General features: G+C 40.3%; 1 long non-coding RNA gene across 2 annotated transcripts in view; it reads left to right on the plus strand.

Annotated features, from left to right (window-relative positions):
- LOC120804667 overlaps positions 1-26,342 on the plus strand; it is a 62,111-nt gene that overhangs the window by 7,207 nt on the left and 28,562 nt on the right. Inside the window, exon 2 of one of the 2 annotated variants that reach the window (XR_005709466.1) lies at positions 21,700-21,759. The exons of the other annotated variant lie outside the window; for it this stretch is intronic. This is a non-coding gene — a long non-coding RNA (uncharacterized LOC120804667). The remainder of the gene's footprint in view (positions 1-21,699; positions 21,760-26,342) is intronic. 2 annotated transcript variants of the gene reach the window in all.

A 26,342-nucleotide genomic window follows, 5' to 3' on the forward strand; every position in this document is an offset into this window, starting at 1 on the left:
TGTGCGCGCACACACACGCGCATACACATACGCATACACACTCTCTCTCACTCTATAACATATACAACATCCTAAGACTAAAATAAACCATTAAGTGATTAAAGGTTGTCTGCCCCAGTGATTTTCACCAACGAACATTCAATAATCAACCGAAATCGAGACTGGCCTAAGGGGTTGTCGTCATGGCAAACTTGCACTGCGTGTGGTCTGTTGTTTGTGGGTTTTGTATTTGAGTTCCGATTGCACATGTGACAGTGAATAATTGCTGGTGTCTTTTGACACATTTTGAAATTACAATAATTTGGTTATTATGAAACTTATTTTTATATATATAATGAAATTATTTGTTATTTTAGTGCAAATTATAGACTTTAAATTGTTGGGTAGTTTGTAGTACATGGATCTTGTCCTCAGATAAGGTTGGAATGATTAACTTTGAGTAAACTTAGTCTCCTCTGTTGACTTTCTTGTTGGTGTTCAAATATTGCTCCACATCATAAATTGCTGCCACTGGGTGGCACTGTGAGACTGCCAATAAGAGAGTGCAGTAGATGAGAGTGGATGGGGGTAGGTTGGAGAGGGGAGGCCCACACTTACCTCACACTCAGACAGAGCTATAATTTACTAATAGTGCGGGAGCCGCCATTGCTGTTATCTTTTAATAGATTTGTACGGGGGAAAGCAGGTGCCTGTTGTTAATGTGTCCAATTGCCCAAGTTGCCTACAGAATTTAGGGCATCCATCACTGTCGTCGGCAGTGACACCCTGTCGTTCTACTTCACGCGGCGGGCCGGCCGGGCTGGGCTGGTAACAGATGAGGCTTCTCTCTCCTCCAGACGCCCACAGTCACACAGAAATGACCACCATACGTGCTTGCACATGCATACACACACAAAAACACACACAGCTATACCACATGCTTAGAGGGCAAACTAAATACATACCCATTGCGACTGGAAAAAAACTGGCATTATCTCTAAAAATTTATATCCAAAAGTAAGAGGAATAAGTGCTATTTTGGAGAGAGAAAAAAGCCAATCAGTAAACTTTGCCCCTATTGCTTTGAGTTCTTGACCTTCCAGCTGCACGCTTGAGTTTAGCCAGGGGCACCACGTTGCTTGCTCATTTGCCCTCCGCCCTGTAAAACACCCCTTGCAGCTGTGTTTCTTCAGACCAGGGCTGAGAGTTGGAGTGTATACAGAGGTGCTTGCTAATACCTTGTTACAGCTGTTGCAGTTGCCGGGTCTCAGAGAGGTCAGTGTCAGTACTGCTTTCGTTCGAGGCCCTTGATCTGCTGGATGTTGGAGTAAGCTAAGGTCTCATGTGCTGGCCGTTTGTGACCCTACCTTGATTTTTCTACAAGAGGCTTTGCTATTGTGAGTCCCATGGACTTTGCCGGAAGTCAGATGTCTGTGGTCAGAAATGGTTACTTTGGTTTTGGTCTTTGAATGTTGTAAGCAAAGACTAAACAATCATTTATACATAGTGATTTTTTTTTTTAACAAAAGCTTTGAGAAAAAGGCACAGCTGTGACAGGAGATGTTTGACAGAAAGTTAGGATACTATCTCAAAAAAGGACTGTGCTGAGGCGTAACGTTTTTCTGTTTTCTTTATTCCCCACTCCATTTTTTTCTTCACCTCTTTCCATGAGTGATGAACCTTTGTTAGGCCTTGGTGTCAGGTGTTATACAGCATATAAGGGCTATGACCCAGCTTCCTAACCCTCTCTTCGTCTCTGACATCTCACTTAACATAAAACAGAGCCTTTACTCTCAGCGTAATTGTAACCATCATGTTACTTTTGCTCTGTTTTTCCAGTGTTTCCTCCTGCATGCTGTTGATAAGCATTGCACCATTTATGAGTTAAACATCCCTCAGATGTTCCCCTCACTCCTCAGCTGTGAACACACAGTTCCTTCCTTAACCTAAAACACCTTAAAATAAATTGTAGTAATGTAATGACATCATGCACCTGTTAGTAATAAAGAACACTGTCTGGAAAGTGCATAATATTATACTACTTGTCAGTAAAAGCAAGTATTGATGCATCCTCTATTCTTTGACTCATCTTAAAAGTCCCTCTGCAAACATGGAAAGACACATAGCTCTTTCTATTCAGTTTAATGATGTCCATTAAAATAGATTACAGCAGACATAGTTTGCTCTGAATAACTTGGTCCTGAAATCCAATACGTTTTTTTAGAAAAAAAAATAAAATCCTCTAAAGTAACATGAATGGACAGTTGACCTGCCATCTATCCAGTCCTTATTGGTATTCAGGGCACAGTTACGTCTCTAAAGAATCAAAGGGACTGAAAATGTGTGAAAGAGATATAGGCAGACAGAGACAGATGAAGACACAGACAGATTGTCTCAATAGCAGAAAAAAAAAATCCTCAAGGTGCACACATGACCCTCCTTTTCGCCAGTCTTGGCCAAGTTCTACCTTGTGGATAAGGTTCATGCAAGCTCAAGTGGCTTCTTCTGTCAATGTATAATTCACTTAGACTGTCAGGAAACGTTGCTGTTAATACGAAGACCAATTTTCTCATTTTCTCTTTCTTCCTGTCTTTCTTTCAAGCCATCTATGCCTGTAGGCAAATATACCTTTACCTATGCATTTTATTGTCTTTTTTAATTTTTGTCAAAGAGTGCAATACTCAGAATAATTCTAGGAAAGTATTGGCCATCCCCTTGCATGACAACTCCAATATGTCTGCTTTGTACCCAGCACTGAGGGGAGCTTTGGTAATAATTTGCCGTTTAGCTGTGTTGATGTTTTTCTACGATTTCCCAGTTGGGAAAGGTGAATGAGCAGAAAAAGGGGAAAAGGGGAAAAATAACCCCTTTCCTTGCTTCTCGCCCTCTCTCGGACTCACTGTTCTTTCTATTTTGCTCTGCCTCTTGATCCCTGCTAATTTGGTTGAGCAGGTTGAGCGTTTAGTTTTGCACTTAGTTGCTTTTTAAGGTTAATCGTAGCACAGAAGTGTTTATGTTGCTGTAATATGGGCTTAACACTCTCCCAGCGAAGCATGGAGCACTTGAAATATGTAGTTCACCATCCCGCTGCCCCCACCTCTTCCTCCTCTGCCTCCATTCCAAAAAAAAAAAAGACAAACCTTATGCAGAACAAAAGATGGGGGAAAGTCTTGCCAATTAGCAGCTAATGAGACAAGCTTGTGAGGATATCCAAATCCTCAACGTGTTACCGTTTACTGCCCCGCCCCCTCCTCGAGTCCTTCAACCTGCGCCTCCCCCATCTGCCCTTGTACCCAGCCTCTTGTAAGGCGGTGAGGGCACCTCTGAGGCCCTCTATGTGATTATTCACACATGGCCGTGGCCCTGGTGCTTGGAGCGGCAAATAAGGGAAGAAGAAAGAAATGCCTTATGTATGGCTAATGTAAAAATGCACAACTGACAAATGGCCAAGGCTCTTTTCTAATTTTTTGTTTCATTTTTCCTTTTTACCTCACTTCCACAGCCCACACACTAACTCTACCCCATCTTCTATAGATATAGATAGACGGATAGATCGATCCTGTGAAGCACTCTGTCCCTTGCCATCCGTTCTCAATTTTCCTTAATATAGTAAAGCCAGGAATTGGGTGGATAGGTTGTGGTTGGGAGGCTGGTAAGGGAAACACATTTGATAAGTGAAAAATAATATGCCAAGAGAAAAACCAGTCATCCCAGTTGCCTTTGACATTCCTTTTATCAGAGATGTCTCTGTTGGAAGTGAAAATAAAATCTGCTTTTGTAATAGAGATCTTTGGACAGCCTTGAATTATTCGCCACTACTCCTTTCCGGCCTCATTTTCTACAGAGCGAGTATTGGGACTGTGTTTGGAATCTCAGTGGGGAAAATCAAATGTGAGTTGGCCAGGAAGTGTTGCAGTAAACAGTGAGAAAAAGCAAACACAGGCCAGATCAGGGAATATCATGCAGAGTAATGTTTGGACTAAAAAGAAGAAACGTGTAATGGAACAGCATAAATTCCACTCTCCAAAGGGACTTCTAATTGATTCTGTGCTTCATTACTAGTTTTTTCAGGGAGAAAAATGGACATCTCACTTTATTATGGAAACAGAGCAATAGACATTTAAATGGATGCCATGGTGATTATTGCGATACAGTTCTCGCAGCATTTGGCAGCAGATGATTGCTCTATTGCTTTAGATTTTTCTTAAATTGTATTGTTTTCCATGAAGGTAGCGGGGAGTAGCAGTTTGAATAAAACCTTAACCCTGACTGAAACAATTAAATGAAAGCAGAGAATTTAAAGAGAGAGGTTTTGGATCACAAAATAATCCAGGGCTCCACTTGATATGTTATTTGTCGGGGGCAGTACATTTGTGCATGTTAACTAACTGTGCCACTCCACTTGGCCTGCTCGTAATAGGGTTCCAGCGCAAACATTTTCTCTCAGGGATTTCTATTATTAATTCTGTCTGAACACATCCATAAATGAATAATGAAATAAATAATGAAAACGTTATTACTTTTGGCAGCTGGGTCATTTCTCGTTTCCTGCTTTTTCCTCCGCTTGTTTCCTACTAATTAACTTTCCAAGGAGTTGTCCTCTTTTTTCACAAAATGAATTTCATCAGCATGGTAAGCCACTGAGAGTGTGGGTACACAGTCTTGTGAAAAGACAACAACCAGAATAATACACAGGGCCTTCATTGGTTGCTTGTCATTTAAAGGGATTAAATTAAATATTGTTGCATTTTTTTTTTTAAGTAAAGTGCTCACACCTGCCACACAGTTATTTGTTTTGTCACAACAGGTGGTTTCAGATATAGCATTGGTAAAGTTGCAGCTACTGCTTAATTAAACAGATTTACGTGCAAAAATTTTAAACCTTGAGCCCGTAGCAAAATAATGCGTACCTAACATTGGCATTATTGACCACTCTAACCCCAGGACAAGAGGTTATGTGTGTGCTTCTTGCAATAAAGTATGAAACAGGAAACACTGCAAGCGGCATCTTCTTTGGCAAATCAAGGTTCCTCCCTCCATTCCCAACTCCGCCGCCACACATCTCCCTCCTTTCAGATGCCGGTCCTATGCCCCGCACCATGCTGGTAAGGGCTTGTGTACTGAGACAGAGGCTTGGTGATAAGTAGCCCTCATTTAATATGGATCTTAAAGAGGGCAGTAAAACTAGAGCCTTAGTAGAAGTCCCCCCATCCCTCTGGCAATACTATATAGATGACCCTTCTCTTTCTCTCTCGTGCTCTCTCTCTCTCTCTCTCTCTCTCTCTCTCTCTCTCTCTCTCTCCTCTCTCCTCTCATTAGAGTCATTGCAAACTCTTTCAAACTGCTCCTTCCTTCTCTCTGTGTTTTACTGTTAATTAGTTTGCTTTGTAAGGTTAGATGTGCGGACGGAGCAACTTTCAGAGTGTTTGGCTGCCATCTGTGTGCGTACGGCTCTAACTATGTACAGATGGTGTGTGCTTACAGACAGGTTGCTTCTCGTGGGGAAAAAAAATGCGAGAGACGGTTTTGGTTATTTTAACAAGATTTATGGCCATTCTCACAGGTAACTGTTGGAGCTGTAATGATTGTTAGTCAGCTGTCGAAAAAGGATAATTTAAGGCAAAAGTAAGGGAGAGAAGATAAATTATATTTCTTCATTTCCACATCCTTGGTGATGAATCCTCTGGATAATTTGTGAATTCCTGGAAAAGTTGCTTTTCTTAAATTTTTAACTGTGAAACATATTGAACCAATTCTGTCGCGGCTACTTCAGAAAGCGCTCATAATTTGGCCAAGTTAAAATACCATTAGCCACTCAGTGAACCAGTGAACCAGGTAAGTAGAGAAAAAGGCAGAGATTGACAAATAATTGCTTGACAAGGTCACAAAATTAGCAAACATAATCAAATAAGGAGCTGACTGAATTATTTATGGTTTTGGCTCCCAGCATAGAAATGTCAAATGTATGTCCCTATTAAATCTCAAATTTGAAATTTTACATTCAAAATAAGACAAATAACAAAAAACACATTAGATATGAATTGTTTTAGAATTATACAACTGGTGCCAGTTTGCATTAAAACATGGCTTTAACAGAGCATATTACTTTTATTTTTTTTAATTAATTAATTTTTTTTTAACTTCTTGGCCTGATTACAAGGTGCCTGTTGCTGGTGGGAAACCTTCCCTTGTCAGTCGCAGTTCAGTGGCTATTGCTTTCTACTGGGCATTGTGAATGACCCTCCAACAATTAAAAAAGGGTTAGCAAAATTATTGTTGGCCTCCTGCCACATACTTCATGTGACTTAGCAGTGGTCAGAGACAGATTGTGGGACCACTGCCCCCAAATCATGACTTTTTCTATCAACCCAGCTCTCTGAAATTGCCCGGTGTTATTAGCAAATCGAAGGGAACTTAGGGAGAAGAAAGTCTTGCTGTAGATGAGGAAACAGAACACAGACTAGGTTTAACTCAAATACAGTGAACACTGTTATTGTTCATAAAGCTGAACCTTCTCCGTACAGTTTTTTCTCACTTATACTGTGTAAGAGCTAGATCATGTGTCCAGCTACATGATTTTTTACTAAATGTAATGGTTAAAATGTGAGTGTTAAAATTGTGTTTCTGGTTCAAAATGTTTTCACAGTTTTTGTAAATATAATAAAGAGACTAATTTCATTTGGTAAATCATAGCCAGTACTACTGGGTAGGACATCTGTAGGTCAGTATACATCGTCAAAGGACATGAAAAGCTTGCTCTTAGGTATTCAGTGAGTGCAACATGAAAGTGAGAAAAGTCCATGTAACTAGACATGAGTAAAAGATGAGCATTTTCACAGTAACGTCACAGTTTTGTCAAACACCATCGAATAAAGGTTTATTAACGATTATAATTTGCTGTGCTGACACCTTTTTTCATGATGAAATGGAGTGTTGAAGCTGGGCTGAGAGGTATTGCAGTGCAGTGTCAGCGCTTACGGAGTCAGTTAGAAGAGAATCTGTCATTTCATTAGATTTGCAACAACATTATTCATTATCATGTACCTACGCATGTAACTTGGTGAGACAGGTCACAAATTACACATATAGACATTTATGCTACTCAGTGCTTTCCGTGCACAATTGTTCAAAATACTGGAAAATTAGAAAGGTATGATATTTAATATTACAAGATGCATCTATGGATAGTTTTTTTTTTTTTTTAATGCTCACCTTGATTGAAGCCATAAACACAAACCTTTTGTCCAGATGTGTCATAACACTACTTACTAACAACTACAGATGAATACAGTGATTTAAATGTATAAAAATTTATATGCAACTGCTAAACAGAATTGTTCAATGAAAACCTCCTTCTTTTGTCATTCCGTTTTAAAACCTCAAACCGCGCGAATGAAGAGGATCCTCTGCAGTCGTCTGAGAGAGCAGCCAAAAATACTAGCGAAAAAAGATTGCTTTGTTCATTTCTTTTCCCTCCTCTTTCTCTCTTTCCCGCTCTCCCCAAGGTTCTATTAGGAAATAGATCCCAGGTGTTCGATAAGCCAGTAGTGGACATGACAGCAGTGCAATCAACTGTATAAATTTAATTGCAGGCTCATTTTGTGCCGTTTATTAGCCGTTTAGGGGCACATCGCTCCACTTGAACCCTGTTATTGCCAGACAGAACAGCTGTTTGGTTCCTTTTTAACTGTTTGTCTCATTGCACAAGTACATACTTAAATGCCAAATGCCGCGCATGAGAAGTAGAAATAAAATTTCAAAATGCATATAAATACATATATTTTATCATGCGTTTAAAAAAAAAAAAACTTTGTAGCGTTTGATGAGAAAACATTCAATTGAATTAGGTAACAGAAAAAGCAATAGCCTGCGATGTTTAGTTTGATGAATTTTGTTTTGACTTGAAAACAAAAATACATATGCTAATTTCTCTAAATTGCCTAAATACATAAACTTTAGAAATAATCTAAAAATACAACGTAATATTTTCAGTTTAAAAAGTTGGACATCATCATACTCTACATGAACAAACAGTTGACTACACACACACACACACACACACATACATACATATGAAAGGGCTAGAGTGAGTTGTTTAGTACAGCCCTTGTGGCTTTTGCTGAACTGGATTAGTCTGTCCTTGATCTTTGTTGCCGGACGGTGCCACACACCGAGAGGCCTGCAGACGTACTGGCTTTGGTTGAAACCTACTTCTGGTGCGACACCCCATTAATAAAAAGCCCAGAGAAAGCTGTGTTAATTGTTACCATGCACTCGGCCCGGTATTCCTATAAATCACCTGACTAATTGCAACAAATTGTGGGCTGACATTAAGCTATGATTTCGAACCGGCAAATATTCATCAACATTGCAACTAGCCCCATAAAACACAGAGCCGGCCGTTTCCCAGGCCAAACATATATCTACCATCTAACTCCCCCATTATTTATGGATCTTTCTTGTCCTCAGCATTTAAGTGCTGCATGGTGAGTGAATGAGACGCCATCTTGTATATTATATCCCTGGACAAAGCCCAAGTAGTAGCAGTCGTATGGCCAGGCACAGACCTTGTTTTCCATGTTACCCTTGGAGCCTGATGTGTTGTGCTCACTGCCCTATATTGATTACCGTGTTGCCTGTCATAACAGAATTACCTTGAAGCGTTTCTGTAAATGCAAACCTGCGTATAGTTAGATTGCAAAGAATGGAGCAATAACAATGTGCTTTATCAGTGTATATCTGACAGTTTCACAGTCCTTAGAAATAATTAGCCTGAAATTAACTGCCTCAACTGAACGAAGTCAATATTATTTCTACTTAGTATCACTTTGGTTTTTCATTATTATTTACCAAATGCTCATTACTGCAGTAGGTACTTAGAAAAGTGCTTGATGTGTCACCAGGCAGTCATATGTTGGAGCATTTAACCTCCCATACAATGTTTATTTCATGCAGACAAAAGGCTAGTTAAATCTCTTTCTCTATGGTCCGACAGGCACCATAACTGTCACTGCAGATGATGTATTTCACAGCCCAATGCATTACTACCACTAATGTTTCACTATCCTGCCAATTCACCCTGGTACTGTTCAAAACACCTACAGTGTGTGTCAAAACAGTACTTAATAGGCTGTCCCCCAGGTGTGCATCAGCAGCTAAAGATGTTGGAGCCAAAGGTCAGGATCTGATTTGTTATGTGGGAGTTCACGGAGAATTTTGATGTGCACTGATCAATTCTACACCCCAGCATGCACATAAATCAATTCTGCATCTGGAGAGAAGGTATACATGGGTGCACATGGTGTATGAGTGCTAGCACATTCACATACATGCACAAATGGACTTGTGCAAACTATAGTGCAATTAATCATAAATCTCTTCAATATGATCTGAGCATGTTTTTATCCTCTCTTTTTCCCTTTTTACCTTCTCCCCTCTTTCTGTCCCTCTGTTTTAAATTGCAGAGACCCTAGCTAGCTTGATAGACCACAATGGCTGGCACTACCATGGGGGGTGGGGGTGATAGGCTGCAGAAGAGAGAGCAAAAAAATCCTTCCTTTTGACACTGTTAAACATTGACGGGCTTATTACCGTGTTCTCTGATTCAGCTGGATGTGTTCAAGGATCTTCTCAGCGGTGAAAAAGGTCAGCTGCTCTTAGTTGTGCTCAGCTAGAATACTAATACTGTCCTTATTCAAATGATCTGCTCCAGCGCTTATTAAATTGATGGCCCAGGCGCTCTAATTTAATAGCGTTGCAGTCCAGGAGAGGGACACAGCTGCAGTCACCGGTGAATTAGGTGCTTCTGAGGCAAAGTTCAAGCAGGAGCCCCCTTTGCTTTTGGGAATTTTCCCAGGAAATTAGCAGTCAGTGGCAGTGCACAATTAATTAGCGCAAACCAGGAAAAGCTTGTCATTTAATAAGGTGTTTCTTTTCCACTCACACCTCTCCCACACACAGAAATATCTCTCCCTATCTTACCATTCCTCATTTGCCCCATAATCCCTCCCTTCCTTTTTTGTCTCTCTCTTTCTCTGTCTTCTACTCCCTCCCCTCTTCCACTCCACTTTACATAAACAGAGGGAATTGATCCATTAAGTGGTATGTTATTAATATCATTTAATGTATGTCTGATTAAATGAAAGCGGTGGGTTGGATATTTTCTGTTGTGTCAGAGTTTGAGAGCTCCATCTGGGTTGGCCAGAGAGAGTAAAGATGGTGCACTTGCTGATGATTTCATCCAATCAATAACTGATTGGAGGATAGATATAATGGAGGTGGATAGGCAGACTGAAACACGTGACATTTTCAGTTGACTATGTGTATGATTACATGCATGTGTATGGGAGGTTTTGGGTGCAAGTTGTCTATTTGCGAGTGCAACAATGCATTGTTGATTCTGTTTGCGTGCATATGAAACCTATAAAGCAGCACTTTTTCGGTGTTTAATTGGACTTCACTTTAATATGCAATAAATTGTATGGGATGTGTTGTAGAATCAAGTGCTTTGCAAATTCAGCCAAACAGCTACATAAACTCCACATCATATTACCCTTTACCAAAGTTGCAGTTGATTAGTGCTGAAAAGAGTACAGAGTTTTGCCAGGGTTGCACCTTTTTTATGTCTCCGTAAAACTTTTTTTGACCTTTAGAGTAGAGTGTATTTTTCACTTTTAATCCTTATCTTTAGATCCTTTCCATCTCATCTCCTCTTTGCCCCTTAAAAGGAACTGAACTTACACATAGCACATTGTGGCTGCATTTTTATCTGATACTGTTAAGTTAATTTGTAGTTCATGACTTTTTCATATAGAATACAGTTTTTTAGAATTATTTGCCTTTGTGCTTATGTGTGTTTTGAATATTATATATAAATAAAATCTTTATTTCAATTTTATATGCAGATTTAAGGCCTCTGAGACAGCCAGAGTTGTACAATGATATTTCGGGAGAATTACAAATATTGAAGAGGTTGATTGAAAGAAACAACGGTCCAATTTAAATGTTGATTTTAATAATGAATTTCTGCATGTTGGTAATAGGAGGCAGTGCAAATTAAGTGCTTCCATGCTTCCATACTCAAAAAAGTGGGTACGTTTTATAGGATTAGAACAATACATATAATATGTGTGTGTCACAAGGATATTATAATAAATGCTTAAAAATTATACAAAGAATGTGTGAAGAAATATATGTTTATGGATGTGTGTTTCTGCATTTATTGGTCTGTGTGTCGGTGTGTGTGTGTGTGTGTGTGTGTGTGTGTGTGTGTGTGTGTTACAACTCTGCTTAAAAAATAGTAACCAGTAGTGCTGACCCCTACTGAAAAAATTCTTAGTCTTCTAATAGTCAAGATTTATTCAAATCAATTCTAATCAATTAGTTAATTTAATTAAATAATTTTCAAATTGTCTCATCAGAATTATTCTCACAGATGAATGTAGACATGCAGAAGGATCTCTCAAAATCTAGTAATTGTTAAAGAAGCATCATCAGTGACACAATGCTTTCATACTCATAACAAAAATAATAAAAAGTAAAAATAGTAATATACCGATAAATCATTAGCTCAAGAATATAAATAGCTTTTAATGTTTACCTGAAAATCATCTGACGTTTCAAAACAATAGTAAAGAAATGGCAATGGTTCGGGAACCACATGCACACATGGTCAGACCTCTGTACTATTGTCCTGTTTACAAGTTGAAGGCTGAACGCTGAATATGTAGTCCAGTAGGCCATAAATAAGAGTGGTGGGGCTCTATCATTGCTGACAGAGGTCTCTTTCCCCTTTCTCACACAGAGCCTGGCCCATTGCCTGGTCCCCCCTCAACTAATAGACTCTGGTGAAACCAGTCGGCATTGTTGTTCTCAGATTGATGTGACCTTGATGCCGTTTAGTGCAGTGATTTGTTTATTTGCACTTATTTTGATGCATGTGGAAGTGAGCCTTCAAAGCCCCACCGCAGCCACGCAGAGAATGTGAGGAAGATAAAGAAGGGAAAAACAGAGCTAGAAAGATGGAAGGGGAGAAAAAGTGAGGGAGATGGAGTAGAAGAGATATACTCCCGGGGCAGATTACATAATACATCATTCACAAAGCATTGTTGCCAATATGTCTTTTATACTCCTTAAATTGCTGTTGCCATCCCAGGGCCCCCTCTGCACTTTGACAAACACATCACAACACACACAAACATATTGTATTCTCTCTCTGTACAGATTGTGTACAGTTAGTGGAGTCTATCACAGGCCTCCTGGGACGCTACTGTGTGAGGAGAGGAGCTGGTGCCGAGGAGTACTGTACAGTATTGATGGAGCTGTGTTTCTGTTAGGCAGTGAAAACAAAGTCTCCCTGATGCACAGTGGAGTGTAGGGGGATCAATAGACGTGGAGCGCTTCATTTCCTCAGGCTTTTACTGAAGAAACACTCACTGATGTGTCAGAGCTGCTGCAGTTGCTGCTTTGACATAGAGGACATAGCAAACCATCAGGCTGTACTGTATGAGAGAAGACAGAAACATAGAGACATTCCCATACACACACTTGGGACGTGCAAACGCACATACAGTATGATTAGGGAACGGGGAAATGAAGGGTCTGCTCTGTTAGAATAACAAGAAACAGGCATGGACTAAGGGGGAAGGGTTTAACTGACACACAGGATATAACAAGGCATGAGCTTGAGTGATGGGGAAGGGTTTGGCCACCACACAGGATGTAACTAGACATGTGACTGTGTGCTGGGGAAGGATTTGGCTGGCGCATGGGATGACACAGGGCCAGAGCCTCGGGCAGCCAGGGAGAGTGGAGAGCCCAGCTGTCACCTCAGTCAGCCCCTTCTCTGGGGGCGACTGTCAATCAGCAGCTTCTCATATTGCTCCTTCATTGAAGCTAATTGCTATTGTCAACCCCAGAGACCTAGAGGATGCTAATGCTAGTGCAATGGCCCTTTTGGAGACAGAATACTGCCTCTAAACATGAGATAAAAAAATGCAGGAAATCCAGAGAAGCGAATCAAAGGTGGTTCTTGTAGAGCATTAATGAGGCATTAGAAAAATTAAAGGCAGGATCACAAAAAATTATCTCAAACAGCATACATCCAAAACCCACAGAGCAAAGACTGAACTATAAGGGAACCTGGCAATGTGGCTGAGTGGAATCATTCAACAACACATAAATATGCATGCAGTTACACAGACTCTCATGCATACACATACATGCCCAAGCACACACTCGCACACAAGCCGGCACATGCATGCACACAGCAATAGACCTAATGAAAATAAGATGGATGCTCTCTGAGAGACGGGTGGCTGCGTTATTAATTGCTGTCTGTCCCCTCCTACTGATAATGATGGGCTGTATCCTGGAGAATTTGCAGGGAATAGATTTTATTTGGAAGGATTATTTATTGTCCTTCTCATTGGAGGGGTGGTGTGTTTAGAATAGTGAGGGTTTAAATAATGGCTCATGCGAGATAAGTCCTCATGTTAATTCCTCTTGCACCTCTTCCTTTTCTGGCACCTTCTTAACCACGCCACCCCCATTATATAGATTTATCCGCGGAGACGGCGAGTCTTCAGATGGGATATTTACGGCTTCACTTTTCACTACTTAATTTAAAGGCAACTGGCAAAAATTTGTTTTTCTGATTTGTTGATAGGCATTATAAACAGTTCTCACAGATTTGTAATCTGCCAGTAGTATTATTGATATTCTGATCCATCATGACTCACTGCTGTTGCGCCAAGCGTCACTGCCCTTTCACAAGTGGACACGCAAATTTAGAGCAATTATTGCAATAAAGATTACCATTCTGTCTGCATGTAGCGCCAACGAAACAAAAGGACCATGTCACAGAGAAGACAGAGAAAAGAAGAAAAACACCCACGTGGGTGCAGAGGAGTTTGAGAGACGAGAAGCAAGGAAGAGGAGAGACAGCAGACTCACTCTCTCACTACCTTCATTTGTAGGAGTACAGAAGGACAGCATTATCATAACATAACACTGCCCCCCCCCAACACACACACCCACACCCACACCCACACACACACACAACCTATCTCTCTCGATCACCCTCTCACAACCCATAAATCAGGATGCTGGTGTCATGGCGGCTGGAGGCGTGGTGGTTGTGGTGACACGGAGGATCCTGGTGTGGGTGTGAAATCACTTGACCCCCAGCATTAACCTTTCTGGAGTGAATGGCCGCTGCACTCCTCAGCAGGCTGGGAACAAAAGAGGCCTGGTATTGATTAAACTCTGCCGTGCACACTTGATATTAAACACTGGCTTAGATGCCTGTGTTCCTTAAACCCCTCTTGCTCAATGCTGCTCCTGCTTTACCTCACTTTTATACGCATAAAAAATGTCTTAAAATGCATACCTCTATTGTCAGTCATGATGCTCACATGCACCAATGGATGACTCTCTGCAGACACACGCCTATATAGATAACTGCGGGGCTGGTCATGGCTTAAGGCTGGTGTGCCAAAGGTCACGAAGAATGATGGAGCGAGCAGGGAAGGTCTAGGTCTCTGGGGTGATCAGTGTTTTGTCATCTGGAGCGGTGTTTACTTTTTCTCAGCACAGGTTCTCTTCCCTTCATATCCTCCCCATTGTCCGGATCGATACTCTGCATCCACAAAGGTCTGGGAGAAGGCATACGAGAATGTGAGTCAGTCAACACTTACTGAGCTGAAGGCAATGGAGTTTGAAGTCTCCCAGGCTGCAATCAGCGTTCTATCACCTTTTCTGCCTCTTTTTGGACTTTCTGTACTGCAGGAAGTAAAGAGCATATTCTGTAGGTAGGCTGATTTCTGGGTAGACTATTTAAGCGACTTCACATAAATCTGTGAATACACAAAATCTGTAATCTGCTGTAGCTATTAAAAAGATATAGTGTATTTTAAAATATGAATTAATTATTTTAAAAAATTTGATTGGTTGTCAGATATCAGGCAAACTGCAAAGTTGGCATGTACAGTGCACAATTAAAAAAAACTATGAAATAAAATTTGAAGCTCTTTAAAAGAGTACAGTGCACAAATAGAAAAGTGAGTTGTGCTTGGATAACCTTTTTAGAGAGGGCTCTTCATTTGCTCTTTTATTCTTTAACTAAATGAAATGCTTTTCATTGAAGTGGCAATTTAATCAAGTAAAATTAAAGAGACTACATCACCACACTCTGCACTGCTTGTGCTATGGGTGTCCTGTAACCTGTCAAAATAAAAAAAAATAAAAAAAAACGAACCCAGAAATTTGAATAAATTGACTGTCGTCATAACAATAATTATATATATATTTTTTGATTTTTCTATTTTAATAACATCATGTACCAAAAAATAGTGTAGAATAATAATATTCTACAATACTCTGAGGATAAATACATTGTAAAATGATAGACAAATTCTAAAAATTTTAATAATTTAACAAAATTTATTTGCCTGCTGGCCACCTATAAACTCTAGTGAGGTTTCAAGTAGAGTCTCCGATCTATCGCATACAAGCCACAAAAACATTTCCCATAATGGTGGGCAGGACTTGAACAATAAAATGCATTCAGCTCCTCAGACAAGCTTCACTGGCCTTACAGCATACTTTCTGTGAGGCTGCCCTTTGATTATAAATGGTCCATCACAGAGCTGTTAGTTCGTTTAGAGGCAATGGTAACTCTGCTACACACACCTTAACCTCAGAGGCAGGACAGGGTCGCTTTTCACAGGGAATGCCAGCATCTGTTCCAGGAAGTGCCCGTCTCGTTCAGGCCTAATTGTCGTTCCTCTATGAGAACACTGGGAAGTGAGAGCAGGAGGGGGCCTGTCACGTTCCCGTCACATACCAGTGGTCCGGTAAATAGAGCATGTGAGTGTACCCCCCCAGTTACTGACGGACGAATAGCCCCCCATCCTTCCCCTTCCCTCCTCTCTGTCCTCCCTTTTTCGACCCCCCCCCCCCAAACTCCCCCCACAATCCCTCTCTAGATTGCTCTCCCCTTATTTATCTCTACTCTGTCATGTTCTTCGCACGAGGAGAAAATAATTAATTACAGCACCCAGTGATGATTTATGATATTTCTGACATAATTAATGATACACATCAATTTTCCTGCTTAATTGAAGGGGGCTGCGGAGCCTATCCCGGCACCAAGAAAGGCCACTGCCCTGAGAACATGAAAACACCCCTTCACACTCATACACCCTACCCTCAGGTTACTCCTCTTCCTTTCCTCTTTTCCCTCTTACTTCCCTCACCAGCCTCTCATTCACACTCAAGTCCCACAGTGGTGTTGAGGTTTCATCTCCTAGACCTGTTCTTTCCATGTGCTCTAAATAAATCTTAAGAGCTGGACAGTTGTTTTAAATATGTTGTAAATATGCATTCATACATATCTTTGTCTGGTTTTTGTGTGTGTGTGTGTGTGTGTGTGTGTGTGTGTGTGTGTGTGTGTGTGTGTGTGTGTGTGAGAGAGAGAGAGAGAGTCTGGACTCCATAATGGCCACTATGAGTGTGTGTAGGTATACAGTGATATATGATTCATGAAGATGTGTGTGAGGCATATGTAATTCCAGCTCTGCCCTCAGGACTAGAGACAACAAGGTAGTGCATGAATATTTGATTCGCAGGGAGAAGGTATAGGATCTATGCACAGCATTTTAAACAGACAACCTAGAATATTCCTCTTGGAAGTTAATACACTCAGGTTTACCATCATGCAAATATGTTTTTTTTAATTGTCTGTCCCTTGCATTGTGACTACTTTGAAAACATAATAACAAGCTCATATTGTACTGTAGGTTTTTAAGAGTCAGTGCTGTTTATGTCCATGGGATTTTACAGCTTGTGTGTAATAAATTGGTTGTTTTTAAATTTAAATAGTTAAGTTTATAGTCTGTGTTGTCTGTGACAGATATTACGTTTTATGCTTAATATTTACAAAAAATATTTGTGTAATTGAATTTAGACCAATGCAGGGCTTTTTTTTGAAAAGCAGTCAACAGTTTTAAACCTTGTTGAGAAAAAACAAAAACAAAACAACTTTCCTATGTATATTTTTACCCAATGCAGGACAAATACTCAGTCAGAAACAGTGTTGAAGAAAATCCGTATTCAGGTTTCTGGGTGCGTGCGTGCGTGTGTAAATGTATATAAGAGAGAGTGACAGAGCCCTGTTACCCACTTGAAGAACAGTGAACTCTATTTGAGAGCTTCCCGATGGCTCCACCAGCCTCCAGCTAAATGTGTGATCAGGTAGTCTCAAAAACTGCCTGATTGGTGTCAACACGCAGAATGTGGACAGGGTGTGTGAGGAGAGTTGTGGACTCGGATTAGTCTCCATAGCAACAGCGAAGTATCCCTGTTTGTAGACAGACAAATTCTGCTACATGTGAAAATGATTGGCAGGTCTATTCCTCCACAGCTGACCCATAGAAATTAGCTAGTAAGCGTTATAATACCCAGCTGCATTGACAGGGTCTCCATACTTTTTAAAGTCTTCTTGTAAGTACTTCTCTTTGGCATTTGCATAAGAAACATGGCATGCTTATTGGAAGGGGTTTGGGGTTGTTGTGGGATGCTTTCATATCTTTAGCTTGACGGCTTCTTTGTGATCAAGGGGATTGAGGGGAGGGAGGGTTGCCGGATGAGAATAACTTAATTTCCAAAGCTTCAAGATGAGAGAGTACAGTTGAGGGTATAAGTTCATGATGCAGTCTCACTCAGGCAGAAGTGAAGGAAAAAATTCTGGAGTGTCTGTGTACGTGTGTGTGTGTGTGTGTGTGTGTGTGTGTGTGTGTGTGTGTGTGTGTGTCTTTCTGTGTACATGTGTGTTTGTGTTAGTCTATGAGTTTATGTGGCAAAGAATCAAGAGTAAGTGTGCGTGCCAAATGGACATAATTATCAGCATCAAAACCCTGCTCATATTTGTTGAGATGCATTTCTTTTTAAATAATTTAAGACCACAGTCAAAATGTTTAACTTGTGATATAAAAAGATATGTTCAGAGTACATACAGAGCACATAAAGGAATAGACACTAAAGTACAAGTCTCAGCATTGCCCCATAAAAATGAAATCGGACTTATGGTTCCAAACTCTAATACCCTTCTGTGAAAAGTCCAATCCTTTGATTTGATTTTTACGATCACCTGATGATGATTGGACAGAGGGCATCAGAAAAAAGCAAAGATTTCAACTTGTGGCCATGGAGCTGTGATAACGCCAGAGAACTACAGCGTCTGTAACTGTCAGCACTGGCTAAAGTTCACACTTACAGAGAGACTGGGAAAGGAGAGCATCCTGCACCCACGACTCACAGAAAACGATTTAGAGTTAGGGTTAAACCTGATGTCAGCAGTGACAATTCCGGCATGGTTTTAAATTAGGCAAAATGTCTTGTGTGTGTATATGTGTGGGTGACCCTCGATGCTAACAGGGGTGTATATGAGTGTTGAAGTGAGGGTCTTTTTTTTGTTTTTTTGTTACCAAAATCCATTAAATATTTTTAAAAGATTTTTTCGTTTTTGCCAATTTAAGATTTTTGAGACATGCGATGTCCAAATCAAGGTTTAGAGTCAGATTATATAACATTTATTGACTAAAACTTGTTAAGAATAGTATAACAGAAAATATATATATAATCAAGTGTAGTTTCCTGATCAACACAGTATGTAAGTAAAATAAAAAATGTGAAACATGTAGAAGCCTCTGTGAAAGAGAGGGTATTTGCTGCCAGCTAGTATTGATTGGACATCATTTCAATTAGTGTTGATCCAATCAAAAGGTCATATAATTAACACTAGGGGGCACCAGTGTTCCACACAGTGTTGTATTTCCATCGTGGAGACACCACTGGAAAGGAAGTTGTGCTCTGATAAATGATGTGATTTTGGCACCACAAAGCATGCTCACAAGTAAGAGGAATCACAAAGTTACCTTAGAAATATTTTAATTAATTTTGATGAGCTTTTTAGTCTAATTCAAAATAACTCTGACAGAGTACATAAATTTACTTTGGCAGTACAGCAACTAAATAATTTTCTTTTCAGAAGAAATTACTGTTGGAGAAGCTGGGGTCAAGGTAGACACAAAGAAACACTAATGAAAACAATCACCTTTAATCAGTCATTATTACAGTCGTCAATACAGTTCGCTACACAGAAATCAAAGTGAACAATTAACCAGTCAAATTTAACTTTGGCTTGAAAATTGATTTTTTTATTTCATGTGGTGATTCATAAGTCAGAACAAAAATAGGCTTTTGCTTGCTAATCAAATTTTAGGAAATGAAAAAAAATGAAAAAAAAAATATTTTTTTAAGAGTATTTCTAAAGTGTATTCCATTTGATTATCCAAAATGCCAAATGTTAAGATATTTTAGATTTTTTTTTACATACTCCTTAACTTGCCACAGTTTTACTTCCCAAATCCTGCTTAAAAGAATTTTATTTTCTACTAACATGACAGTTCATGAGTTTTTAGTCAACAGAAATACAATAATTTGTTGGACTTGTGAAATTAATTAAACTTCATATCTTATTTAATAACCAACAAAACAGCTAGATATTTACTGTGTCAAGGTTTAACTGTTTAATAATTTAAATTGAAATTTTAAGCCTAGTTTTTCAGTTCCTACCTTGCCTTCGATCTCAATCAATCGAATCAACAGGCTTTATTTCCAATAATAATTTATTAGTTAAGCAAAAGAAGTAAGACTTTAAAATGAATTTATATTGGTATTGGTTATTATATTTAAGAAAAGAACAGATGCATAGTTCGAGTTTGCAGAGGAACAATAATAGAATTATAATAATTACTGTTAAGGTGATTTGGCATGATTAAAAAAACAATATTATAAAACACTATAGCATTCATGGGTGTTCTTTTTTTTTTTTTTTTCTTTTTAGAAATTGATAAAATCAAAGAAGTAAAATTAATTAATTTGAAATATATGTCAGAACACCATTCTCACAGTGGTCAGCTTTAGACAGTGTCCCACTGTGTTTTCTCAGCCAAGTTTTTATCAATGTCAGCATCATATCAAAGCAACACTTGATGATGCAACGTACTCATGGGGATTATACTCTTTTTCTATGTGCAGAATTATAGGGAAAATTAATACCCCTTATTTTTAAGATCTGCCGCTCCATTTTTAGGCCTTAAAGCTTCTTGTCTTTTTCTCTTTCTCTCTCTCTCTCTCTCTCTCTCTCTATGGCACACACACACACACATTCATGCACAAACCTCTAGCTTCCTGAGTAATCATTGTTCAGTGGCTCTGGTCAGCATGTTGTCACCTGTATCCCATTAAAAACATTCTCACCTCAGCACACAATCTCACACATACCAAATCTTTCTTCCCCTCTTTCTCTCTTTTACACACACACACTCCCGCACACACACACACACACACACACACACGTACCTTCCTCCACTCCACTCAACCATACTCTTCTCCTTTCCACTATTTGTATCCCACAATTCCACACCTGGTGTATTGCCCTTTTCCCCGACCTATGGTTTTGAGTTGCCCTTTTCCCTTTGTGTTTTTTGCCTTCTATCGGTGAGACCTTGAGAATCACTGTATACCTTTTTAGGCCATTGTGCTTCTTCGCTTTTCATACAGTTTTCCTCATTGCCAATCAATGGTGGTGGGCTTATGAGGAGGAGTGTGCAGTGCATACAAGACATCTGCGTAAGTGAGGTTCCCTCAGGGGTTTAGGTCATGGGGCATCATAAGCCACACCCTTAACCGCCTCTACCCACATTCACTGGATTCTGATTGGTTAACAGTCATAGGCCAGGGAAAGCCTAAATTGGCTGGGAAAGCTTAAATTGGCTTTCCCTCACTATCCATTTAACAGAGGACCAGGAATAATAGGACAAATAATCCGACAACAACAAGTTATGAAAGTAATATAATTTTAAAAAAAAAATCAGTATTGAGGCAGAGCATTCTTGGTTTCCTCAGGCGTTAATGATGATGATCAGGGTTTATCTGGTCAAGTTGACAACACTGCATATTACATGTTATGAAATTAGATGGTTTTCCAAATGAACATAATAAAACGTATTGAGATGAGGTCAGAAAAAGTACTTCTGATGCTTAAAATTTAAAAAAAAGAAAAACATAGTTTATAACAGAAAAACAAAGGGATTTGTGTGCTTAAGAAATGGAAATATTTACTTATTTTTTATGAAATGGAGATATAAAAATTCTTCTCCCTAGTTTTTTAACTTTAGAGTAAGGCCAGAAGAGGCCATGTGAGGACAAAAAGGAATAAAAGAGTACAGTAGTTGCTCTGAGAGAAATGTTGTTTATTACTTTTTTGCATTCATTTGAATAACACATTACTGACAATAACAAAAGTGGGAAGGCGTGAACTGTTGCTTTTTTTATATTTGAATTTTGAAGGATTTTTAAATTTAATTTCCTCGCCCTACACTGCCTGCACATGGACTTTTTCTTCTGTGTCTTCTATAAATTACAGGTCAAGATCACATTTCTAGGAAGATTCAGAATAGCTGTTGTTTGAATGTGGTTCTATTTGTGTATGTGTACACTCCTGTGCCCTGTCCCCATCATCTGGTTGTGACACTCGCTCTGTGGGATGTGGCAGCTCCCTTAGAAACCAGCAGAGTTCCAATCATCTACATGCCATAACCTTACGGCCGCCTTTGTCCACACCTCCACCAAGATTCATTTGTGTCGCCCCAGCAGGTCTGACCGCTGAACAATTCCCGGGCAGAGCAGGAGGGAAATACATTTCACTGATTAAAGGTATCTGGTGACTGTTCTACATGCTGTCAGCACACTGTTAGTGTTCCCCCTCCCCCAGCAACCAGTCCTCTCTTCCACTCTCCCACCTCATGTATGTTGTCTCCAGGACTCCGCCCCCCCCAACAATCTTTCTGCTCTCTTCATCTCTCACCCTATCCCACCCATGCATGCCGCAATTTCACTATATTGGCACAGATGATCTTATGAGGTTTTATAAACACCATGCATATCAATATTTCAATTATTTATTTATCTTTCATTTGCTAACATGTTGTGGCTTTAATAGTACTAACATATTCCTTGCAATTCTGGATACGAGACAGTAGTTATGTTCTTCTGCAGAAAAAGTATGGCAACATTTTCAAAATAGGGAAAGAAAAAATAAAACTAAGTCGACGAAAAAACTTGGCTTTGTGCTGGAAAAGGTAGAGGACAGTTGATGGAGTCAACCTGCAGTCTGAGAGGGACAGAGTAAGATCACCACTAATGGTGTGTGGGTAGAGAGAACATGATGTGTATGCGTTATTATCGGTGTGTGTCTCATCTCAGTGGCTATGTGGCCTGACCTTGGGCTTTTTGCAGTATCCTCCTGCAGCGGCATCCCAGCTAGTTGTAAAATAATATCGAGGACGGCACGCACACAGTAAATCAGAAATAGCTAGGCCACCGTGCACCGTATGTGTTTAAGAGTCCCACACTGCAGTAAAAAGGCCTTGCAACAAGGTGGTGAGGTTGGGTGAGCTGTTCTTTGTAAGAGATTTGGGGCATCTCCTGTCCCTCCTTCTCACTGTGGGCAAATAACTTGTCCATTCTTGTCAGAGTTGACAAGTTATAAATGAGGTGATCCTTGCATTCCTTTCTTTTTCCCTTTTCTTTCTTTTTTTCTTTTTTCTTTGTTTCTTTCTTTCTGTATTCCTTGCTTTTCCCCCTCTGATCTTATTTACTATTTCGCACAGCACTGCATTAAGGAGAAAGAGGTAGAACTGCATATTGACTATGAAGCTTTTTTTTTTTTTTTTTTGCACATGTAGCACTTCTGGAGACCAGCAGGGGACACTGTTACTTGACATGTACATTTATATGCTTGAACAAATAAGTATGCACTGTTAATTAAAGAACAGACATTCTCCTCTTTGTTCTCTTATTTGTTGTTGACTTTGTTCACAAACAAGTTTTAGCCAATTTCACATTATTGGTTTGACTGAACTGCCCTGCCCACGTTGGCAGAAAGAACACAAATACAGAGTGTCCTATAACTTCAAATGAATGGTTTGTTCTACTTTCTTCACTAAGTACTCCAGTATATGGGTCACATGTTTTGGAAGGTGGAGATGGAGGGGGTGTGGGAATTGGCACATCTTTTTTTTGAACATTTTGCCCATTTCCATTTCAGGAGTCACCTCCAAACCCTAATTAACAGGGAAAGCCATCAAATCAAACTTTACAAATCCCAAAGGTGCTGTCGGCAGGCAACTGGCACAGACGTTCCCAATGCCACTCTCTCCTGCCACCTTTTCCTCCACTGTTAAGTCACTCACCAGTGTGCCAGTCCTCGTGTGTGCCTGCATGTGTGTTGGGAGTAGTTACAGGGGGGCAGAGTTCAGTGTGAATGACAAGTGCTGCTACTATTATGAAGGGCAAAGATCTGGAGACATTAAACCCTCTGCTGGCTAGTCATCCATGTGTGTATTTGTCTGCGTGCGTTGCTAATTTTATAGTATATGTGGTTGCAGTAGCATGTTTACGTTCTCATGCAGTTAGTGTTTGTGGCTGTGCGTTTGAGCGTGTTTGTATGCATGCGCGCATGTCAGAGGCGACAAGCGAGCGTTAGATGTCAGCCGAGGTGAGGGACTGTGGAATATGGAGAGCAGTAGAGTGGTGCTCTGTGTGACACCAATCCTGTAGACAAGGGTTAAGCAGGGAATAGGGAATAGTCCTGAGGTAATAGCATGGGGGCGGAGGGTTGATGAAGGGTGAACAAAGGTGATGCAGTGTTTCACAGACACGACACCCTGATATGCTTTGTTAGTTCATTTGATAGGAGCATGTGAGTGAAGGAGTGTGCCCTCGAGGGAAATTTAATAGCAGTCAACATCAGCCTTTACACTATGAGAATAAAAAATAGGGTAAATATACAAGGCTGTGAGAGCAGAATGCTTCAACAATGTACTGGTGTGTAAGTGGCAGAGTATGCCTCGCTCTCTTAGGCCAATAGGACCAAGCTATTCATGGCTGGCCTATTTCAGTTATCATTCAGCCTGTGTTTAAATATGAAAGCCTTGGTGTACACATAGTAAGGGCACTCGTCATTAAACGGGGAGACTCCAGGGTCCGTCCTCAGTGTCTCATCCACTCTCCTTTCTTCTATTAGATTCATATCTGATATTTAGCCACGAAGCCACATCATGTCCTCTTTTCTCCTAGTCTAGACAGAAACCAAAGGCTGTGTTCTACCTCACACTACGGATACCAGAGGTGACTTCTTTTCCCATGTGTGAAGTGCTATTCTGAAAACCAGACAGGAGCTGATGGGTTCTGAACTTCGAATTCAGTGTCAGGGACCCAATGGCATCTAAAGAAGGGTAGCAGGCAACACTTGACCTTCCATTAATTATCTCCCATGCATTACCACTTGTTAATTACTAGAAGAGTCAAAATGGCTTCCAAAGCTAGTTTGTTAAAGGTCACGTACCACTGGGTAATGAACAGTCTCAGCAGCTCTCAAGTTCGCTGGTCTGCTGGTCTAGTGGACCGTCAAAAGCTACAGATGTATGATGTTGTAATGTAGACGCTGCCTTTGAGTGAGAGGAGAAGGAGGGTGGTACTTTGTCTTTCAAGTTCCTTTGACCATTGTGAGGATTGTCTGTCAGTTAAAGTCAGTCATTGGGTTGAATATAAATTACCTGCAGACGGCCTATTCAACATTCATGCCAAATACTGTGGTGTTAAAGAGGAATGAATGTAAGCCTATGAACGTGAGAGATGCCAATTAATAACCTTGTGGTTCATAACTTAATTACACACACACACACACACACACGCACACGTTTTACATTAGTTATGAGGACACTCTTTGACATAATACATTCCCTAGCCCCTTACCCTAACCTTAACATCACAAATAAATGCCTAACCCCAACTCTTACCCTAACCTAATCTTAATTCTAACCTGAACCCTAAAACCAAGTCTTAACCCTCAGTCAGCCCTTTGAAGTTGTCAGGACTCGCCAAAATGTCCTCATAATGATGGTTTCAAACCAAAATTTGTCCATACAACCGTACTAAGACACACACACACACACACACACACACACACACACACACACACACACACACGGACACACACACACACACACACACACACACACACACACACACACACACGTGCACACCCCTCCCTCATCTCATTAGCCTCTGTCCCCACTCTCTTTATCTTTTCCAGCTAGTCTGCATAAGGAGAATATATACATTCTTTGTTGTGACAGTATTATCGGGCAGGGTCATCTTTCTTGCCTCTCCCACACAGTATAACGATAAGGACGTGTGTTATTTTAAAGAACCTGTTCAAAGAGCGGAGCGATAATACAGCGACAAAGTGATTAAACAGAAAGGGTTTTATATGATGCACATTAACAGTTTTGTCCCCTTTCTTGTCTCAGGAATGATTACCTTTAAGTATCTCTCCTGTTCTTTATTCCAGCTTAAGAAAGCATTTAAATGGCAGCCTAGCAACTGGGAGTGAACTTTCTAGGCTTCTTTACGTATTTCAGATTATTCTTAAATGTTTTCCCAGAGGTGTCATTCAGTCAGCCCTTTTGTTTTGCATCTGGATAGAACTTTTTTTTTGTCCTTTCATTTTTGTGGTCGCATGAGTATTGCACAGTGATATTGAAATTTAAATTACTCTATGTGCCCCAGTGCAAAGGTGCAATCCCATATTGTGCTAACTCTCCACCTGATCCATCTCATGGCTGCCTTGGCATTGTATCGGGGTTATACCCAGATGCCTTGCATCACCACACATTTGATTGTTGGTTAGGAAAATGTGCTGGCTTCAACCTTGCAGGGGTCTGTAACCTTTCAGAGAGGTAAATATCAGAGGTATGCAATCTCAGCTGATGTTTAGTAGTATATTCTCACCTCTTGCATTCTCCAGCTCTTTTTCCTCTCTCCTTCTCTACTCCTTTTTTAATAGTTCCTGGTATTGTCTTGGTCCGTGCTGACAACAAAGGGGATAAATGCAATGCCTACTGTAAGTCCCTGTGGTTAGGCCTTGGACATGACACGTGTCAGCCTATGATAAATTGGCTGTGTCTGTTCAATTTCAAATGCAAAGCTCTAGAGAGAGAGGGAGAGAGAAAGAGAGTGAAAGAGAAAAGAACATGATGGAGAATGGGGTGAGAGAGAGAGAGTGAGGGAGAGAGAGATGCTGGTGTATTTCTGGCACGGGGAGAGAAGGATTCCTCAGATGCTGGATGTTAGTGTGTGGTGCACAGATAAGGCATTGCAGAAGTTTGAGAGCGGGATGCTCACGTCCCGGGGTTTGGGGGGTGAAATCTTGGCAGCAGGACAGGTCCTAGACA

The sequence above is a fragment of the Xiphias gladius genome, chromosome 19 (assembly GCF_016859285.1).
Source record: "Xiphias gladius isolate SHS-SW01 ecotype Sanya breed wild chromosome 19, ASM1685928v1, whole genome shotgun sequence".
In the NCBI taxonomy this organism is placed as follows: Eukaryota; Metazoa; Chordata; class Actinopteri; order Istiophoriformes; family Xiphiidae; genus Xiphias; species Xiphias gladius.